The following is a 6,157-nucleotide window of genomic DNA, read 5'->3' as shown; positions in this document are numbered from 1 at the left end:
TGAATATTTTTTCATTGTTAACATGACAAATAGTATGCCTGCACCCTTGCCCCCTTTGACCTATGCGTATGGACTGTAGTTCATCAGTAGCCTACTCTGTTAAATTTTCTGATCAGGAAAATCATCTAAGCATAACCTTAATACACGGAGGTAAAGGAAGATTTATACGGCGAAATATAATTTGATATATAACACAATATAGCCTGGTATTTTGATGTAAATTATTAATTAATATACAGTCTATGGTCCGACGCACATGTGACTCCATAGCCGTGTTTTGTGTTCAGCCAATGTTTGCCAGTGCTTGATCCATTCCTGGGATTTCTTCCCGCTCAAAGCCGATCTTGCTGCAGGGAGGAGCAACCAGAGTGCTGTTGAGTTGAGCTGAGCATCACAGACTGCATTCAAGGAAACGGGCAAACGCAGCACTTTTTAGAGTTTCCATAATGTTCTAGCCTCCGTACAGCATCCGTCATTAATAAAAAGAAATACATGTATTTCGATGTGGACCCTAATGGAAGCCGTTTGTCTTTGAGAAGCTGGGAATCTTTGCCCAGTGAAGGGAGACCCCCGCAATTGTTTCCTGCGCCAAGAACTGTAAAGTGGTCGTTACATCGCATCTGTGGTAAGGCAAAACGCTTTTCTCTCCCCCTTTCAAGGCAATCGCAATGCCAGTCGTGTTTATATAGAGGGCACTACCGTGTAATAACAAAGCTTTGTCGAATTAAGGTGTAACGTTACAGCCTTTGTTTTGGTGCTCTATTCATCCTCTCAGACTGAGACCCCTACATCTTATCCTTTTGTATTTGCATCCCGTGTGACTCACCGAGGAGGACCAGTCAGACATCACTGACGAGCTACCGCTGACTTAGCCTGCTGCTGCTAGTCTGACACAATGATGATATAACCCTCGGACCGTGTATAGAAACATGCATGTCCCACTATTTAGCTTGGACCCCTAAAACATGGATGTTGTTGTGGAGGAATAAAACAGCGAGGCAGCCAACTCTGTAACGGACTTTGATGATGTAGAACATAATGCGTCACTGACATTTTCACCTTTTTAACTGAGCTTAATGGCCTCTCCTAACGTCCCGTCATAGACAGCTGTCTCTTCATGTATTAGAGTATTATCGATAAACGTGATCTCCATTCATAGTCCTTTATATGGCACTCATGTTGTCAGGGTTGATATGTATACTAATTAGAGGTTCTGTCACTTATATGATTGCTCCACAATATCACTATGCCTCCTTTTTTTAACTGAAGGTCAGCCAGTGACTTTGCAGTTGTTTAAATAGTCCCGAATCACATAAATCAAAGAACAACAGAGGGTATTGGGAAGCTGGACTCAATTGTAGCTCGTCACTGGCATGCTTTCTTGAATAGATATTGCTTTGATCCGCAGTCATGATCGATTTTCTAAAATATGTCTTGGCCCGGACTGAAGAACCTTCCCGCTGAAGGTCTCCCTATGCCATTTAAATGCAATCTTTGTAGAGCAAGAGCCTTATACTTTTATAGACGTGTAGGGGATGAAGCAGAGATTAACGTTACTTTGATGCACTTTTTACCACATGTCATTAATATTGACAGTACGGTGTAAATCCTAAAATTACTCATTCATACTCATTTAATTAGCTGACACATTCAAGCAAAATGTTCAATACAAATTAAAGCAGTTACCAGACTAATACATGGCTTTAAGGCCTATGACTCCTGCCTATGTGCACCTTTGGTTTGCTTTAATGATTAATTCTTGATAATCATGCTAATTCTCTGTTATGTTTTTGGTTATTTTATTAGTGTAGTGGTGGGCATCATTCAAAATTTACAGATTCCGGTTTCAACATGATATTTAGTTTTAATACCATAATAATAGTAGTTGTACTCTTATTTTGCTGATGTGGTGCAAAAACCCTTTTAAATTTTAACAAAGTTAGCCAAACATCTAAAATGCATTAGTGAAATATTGACCCAAAAACTGTGGAATGACTTAAGATACTAAATAAGATACAGTATGAAGTTAACAAGTTATGGCTTACACCAGACATCAACTGACAGAAGTTGAACAAGAATCCAGTGCCTTATTTTTGGTTCTTAGCAGTTTACAACATGGGCATAAATCAATCAGTAGTACTTAAAAAATATTGCAGTGTGATACCCAGCTCTACCTAGATGATGTAATGTGTGCAGCACAGGATAAACTGGCTCCGTCCAGTCGGTTGTTTAAAAAGACAGGACTTCTGATGTGCAGCTCACTGCTTCCAGATGTCACACAAGATCTACATTATTTTGGCCAGCTATTGTACACCCAATTACATGGTCAAAATAGTACTGTGATGATCATTATGCATTATTAGCTAGTTGTAAATTCAGTCAATAGTTCCTCAAAGACCTTGTAACATAATCTTGGGACATGAGTCTGCATTTGTTGGCTACTTTAATTATGCAACAGAGAGGGCAGATCAGCAAACTTGGATTACTGTAGACTGCTGGTTGATAATGTGATATTGTGGGTAGCTTGGATTTGGTGACAACAGAAACATCAATGTCTTTCCAACCCTGCTAAATTACCATCATGCATCATCAGATTACATGTTTGTGATGAATGATGCCATTGCCATTTAACAACAGCAAACATGAAAATATGCAGAAGAAAGTCATCTCTGATTGTTTTCACAATATTATTTTAACATTTGTCATTTGTTTGTTTGGGTCTTGCAGTTCTGCTTGACATATTGGGTGTCTACATTTCAGGTTTATTTTCTTCATCCCTCTCAGATCTCACAGAGCAGGGCACACAGATAGTTTGATTGCTGCAGTACTCAAATCCTCTCTCAACAGCTCTGTGTTGCTCCCGCTGGCTTGACCCACGTCAGGACAGATGATAGTCATTTTTTTTTCATGATCCTTTATTGATCCTTGCGGGAGAAATTTGACTTCTGACTCACCGCTACACCCTTAGGTCACAGTACATATTCATCTACCAAAAGCCCTGGAGCCTGTAGGAAATTAAGCATTTTGTTTATATACATATGCCATATTTGTTGGATCATAGAAAGTGCTCACCAAACGTAAATTAAAATTTTCTAAAATTGACCTCACATCCTGTTGGTCCCTGGGTTCTGTCCTCAAACAACAAAATATTATGAGCTATTCATTATTTTTTTACATGCAAAATAGTTGCCAATTACTTTTCTGTCAACCGACCAAGACGGTGACAAATGACAAGAACGGCAGTCTGGCAGAGTCTATGAACCTTGTCTGACCATGTGCACCTGAATCTTTAAATTTAGCAAGACATTATTTTCATAGTATACAGCCAGTTGATTGCACTGGTCTGAAGTAAGATTATTTTTCTCCCCCCAAAATATCTCACTTTGGGAACAGAAGGGTCCTAAACTGTTGCATACTAGTGCCGATGTTGCTTTATGTGACTGAAGGCACTCCTTTGTCCAATAGGGTCTTGAAAGATCCAAACCACATTCAATTATTTGAACCTCAGACTTTCAGAAATGAAGTTTGAGCATATAGAGTATCGATAGAAAATATTCCTTTTGTTATGTGCACATGACAGTGGAAAAATGTTTGATTCTAACTCAAATCATTTAAAGGAATTCCATTATTGTATATCATGTTTTGAATCATCTATTCTATGGACAGGAATTTGACAACTTGTTTGTTATTGATTTTTAATTACATTCACCATACATTTGTTTGCAGGTTAATGCAGCAAGTAAGAAAACAAATGGTGAATATAATAATACTAGTAATAAGACAAATGGGGGGGGTGGGGGGGTGCGTTCTTTCCTGCGCTATTGTAGAATTCACATTATGGCATACACACATCATCAGTTCTCAATCACACATTTGTGAGCTCCTTAGTGTTTGATTTGACTGTATTTGAGGTCTTGACCAGGTGCTTCAGAAGTGTTGCTGTGTCCACTTAGCATTGCCTGCCTTGCCCTCCTGCTTAAAGGACCATAATCATGGTAAATGGATTTAAAAGATTAAGCTCATGACTAATCAAGTCCTGATCAGGATCCTCAAACACTGTACCTTGTTTTGTATGGAGCGAGCACCACTGAGGTCCATCTAGGGCTGGTCATAGTTAAAAATGTTTCAATACCGGAACCGATACCAGTACCGGGACTTCAATACTGGTACCTGAACGATTCAAAACAGAATCAATACCAATTTTATAAAATCCATTGTAAAAAAAATAAATTACAACATTGCACATTACGGCACAAATATTTGTATTTCTTTTCCAGCTCCTACTACCACGTCAGCCTCGTCTCTGTGTGAAACGTAGGACGTGTCAGCCAATCAGCCATATTATTAGATCTCGGTATAAACATGCTGCAAGCTTATTGGCTCACTGACGTTGATGAGATTTGCTCCTTAGGTATGGAAATTTGGTATTGAATGATGAGGCATTTTTCAACACTCAATACTAGGGAGGCAATTTGTTTGGTGCCTAAAAAAATCAAATTTAGTACCCATCTGAACAGGAGTCAAACAGACACATACACATTGATGTCCTTATTTTCTTGTGCATTGAATGTTTTCTATGGCTGGCTGCCTGGCTCTCCAAACAGCTGGCATTTCTCCTCTTCCTCCGCCTATGCCTGCTCAACGGAGAAGTTACTCTCATTTGCTATGAGGTGGTATTGGGTAGTATCCAAGTAACTTTATGATTACAAGTAGTAGTACGTGCGCACGGCATCAGACCGATACTGACACTGGCACTGGCATCTCTAAATAATAGAAGTGTTTTGATGCTGTTTTAATGTAATTTGTGTTGACAGTGCTGAAGTTATATATTCTGCAAAAGCAATCCATCTTGGTAACAAGTTTTTACTTTTACTTACAGCAGCTTTATATGTATTTTGACATCTTTCCATCCTTTTCACCTATCGATAGGTGGCCTCTTATGTCTTTAATTTACAGTAATTGTCACTGAAAGTACTCCAAAAACTAGAGTGAACAATGTATTAAAATAGCAAAGTGTACACTTTTCCCTTCTGCTTCTTCAAAAAGAGTAAATCTATTAAATAGGCTAATTGGAATACTCTGTCCAAATAGACTTAGCGCCTTGTCTTACAGTAGGTCAGATCCTTGTTGGCTTAAGACAGAGCATGGATGGAGGTTTTAAAGGATCTGAATTAAAGATTATGGTGTGGGAACATACTGCACATTTTCATGTGAGAGTGCATACTGCTGAACTGTGCAGAGCTGCCATGTGAACTCAGGGAGTTTCCTCATCCTGGGAGAACCGTATAGACACATCCTGTAGTTAAAACTACGGGAGCTCCAGAGTTGTATACAATGCCTGTAAACACAAACATGTTGTATCACGGCCTGTTAATAATGTTATACTGTCACACTATTTAGACTTTTTGTTTAGTCCCCATAATAACACTAACAATAATATTATAATGGAATTATATAACATATATAAAACAATGCCCAAAATATTATGAACAACTTACAGATGTGGACAATTTAGTAATATAATTATGTTTTTATAACATGAGATTGACTAAAGCTGCAACTAACAACTATTTTCTTAATCTGCTAATCAATACAAAATATCATCATTTTGTAAAACTTAGGTAATGTCATTGAATTGCTGACAAACCATATTGCTGTCCAAAACCCAAAGATATTCCGTTTACTTTCACAAAAAAACAAAAAAAAGAAGGACATTCTCCCAATTGATTTGCTTAGGATAATTACCTCAAAATTATTAATACATTGTTAGAATAGTTGATGGATCATTCGTTTTCCGTCGATCAACTATTCAATTAATCAAGAAATTGTTTTAGATTGAAGCATGATATAATATTATAGTAGTAGCTAACCACTGCCCTCTCATCAAGAGAAGCACTTAAACTGCACCAGTGCAGCGATGCTTTCCTCCATACATGATTTATTGTGGACCTTCTGTTCATTGTTAAAATAATCAATGTTTTCATTGTATCCACATTACTCATATCGGTTTTGCAACCTGTCATTTTGTGTAAATACTGCATCTTCGGAATTGTATCCTCAAAAGTCCCATTATTATCAATATTGAGATATTTGATTAAACACATTGTGCTATTTGTCACTGTTCAATGGTCCAATAACATCCTCAGTATGTCACCAA

At 37.9% G+C, this 6,157-nt stretch overlaps 1 protein-coding gene across 7 annotated transcripts in view; it reads left to right on the top strand.

Moving 5' to 3' along the window:
* The first annotated feature begins 334 nt into the window (after positions 1-334).
* osbpl6 (oxysterol binding protein-like 6) overlaps positions 335-6,157 on the top strand; it is a 37,248-nt gene continuing 31,425 nt past the window's right edge. For 4 of the 7 annotated variants that reach the window (XM_034886413.1, XM_034886416.1, XM_034886418.1 and 1 more), the window contains exon 1: positions 335-625. The gene's annotated coding sequence lies outside the window, so the exon portion shown is untranslated. The remainder of the gene's footprint in view (positions 626-6,157) is intronic. The other 3 variants (XM_034886415.1, XM_034886417.1, XM_034886411.1) reach the window with 1 other exon arrangement.

This window comes from Etheostoma cragini, chromosome 11 (genome assembly GCF_013103735.1).
Source record: "Etheostoma cragini isolate CJK2018 chromosome 11, CSU_Ecrag_1.0, whole genome shotgun sequence".
In the NCBI taxonomy this organism is placed as follows: Eukaryota; Metazoa; Chordata; class Actinopteri; order Perciformes; family Percidae; genus Etheostoma; species Etheostoma cragini.
This window is presented reverse-complemented; position numbering and strand designations above follow the sequence as displayed.